Source organism: Piliocolobus tephrosceles, chromosome 9, assembly GCF_002776525.5.
Source record: "Piliocolobus tephrosceles isolate RC106 chromosome 9, ASM277652v3, whole genome shotgun sequence".
Classification (NCBI taxonomy): Eukaryota; Metazoa; Chordata; class Mammalia; order Primates; family Cercopithecidae; genus Piliocolobus; species Piliocolobus tephrosceles.
This window is the reverse complement of record NC_045442.1, coordinates 42,499,825-42,500,721: the sequence shown is the minus strand read 5'-3', so window position 1 is coordinate 42,500,721 and position 897 is coordinate 42,499,825. Positions and strand designations below refer to the sequence as shown.

General features: G+C 69.5%; 1 pseudogene; it reads right to left on the bottom strand.

The window, feature by feature from the left end:
- The window catches only part of LOC111552217, an 11,570-nt pseudogene extending 10,908 nt beyond the window's left edge, over positions 1-662 (bottom strand).
- Between the last annotated feature and the right edge of the window lie 235 nt (positions 663-897).

Here is an 897-nt window from a genome sequence, read left to right as displayed (position 1 = left end):
GGCGGGAGGGGGCCGCCTGGCGCCCAGAGGTCACAAGTTGCCTAACCTGACCTCGGTGCGGGCCGGTGGGCGGCGCGGCCGGGCTGGCGGCGCGCGGAGAGGGGCTGGAGGCGCGGCGGGGCCGGGCGCCGGGCGGGCAAGGGGAGGGCCCCGAGGAACTTTCTCTTCCCCAGAGGGGCGCCTTCCAGTCCTGGCCGCGGCCCCGCCGCGGGAGCAGCGGCTCCCTGGCTGGAGGGAGACCATGAAATGTGTTTGAAGAAGCTGACGCAGTTTGTGACGCTCGCGGCTTCCTGACGGGGACCGGTTGCAGCGGCGCCTCCGCCGAGGAGGGACGACCTGAGTCGGCGCTCGGGCCCTTCCCCCGCTGGCAGCCGCGCGCCCGGGCGCCTAGTTTGGGGGCCGCTGGCTCGGGGCGCGAGCATCTGCTCCCGGCTGCGCGCGTCGCTTCCGTTTTGATTAGCTCAGGTTATTATATAAGATGTCACGGAGAGGAAAGGGGCGATCGAGAGGCGCGTTGGGGAGGGCGCGGTGGCCTTCCGCGAGTGGCAGGGAGGGACAGGAGGCAGGACCCGGCGGCACCCACCTGTACGCCCTCCGCGCCCCCTGCGGGCGCTGTCCGCGCGCGTGCCAGGGTGGTGGGGTTGGGGGGCACTGACGGTCATGCCCGGCGCTCCCCTCCCCTCCCCGCCAACACTCGAGCAGCGGCCGAAACGTGCTATTTTTTCGCCGCCACCTCTCCTGGGTCTACACGTTTCTGACTCCAGGCGTTTGTACTTTGAAACATTTGTTTAATATTAAGGAAGCTGCGTGTGCGGCCGTCATAGTACACCCGGAACGTGGGGCCGTGAGCTCCAGGGCGGTGAATGAATCATCGCCCCGCGGACCGGGCCCGGATGA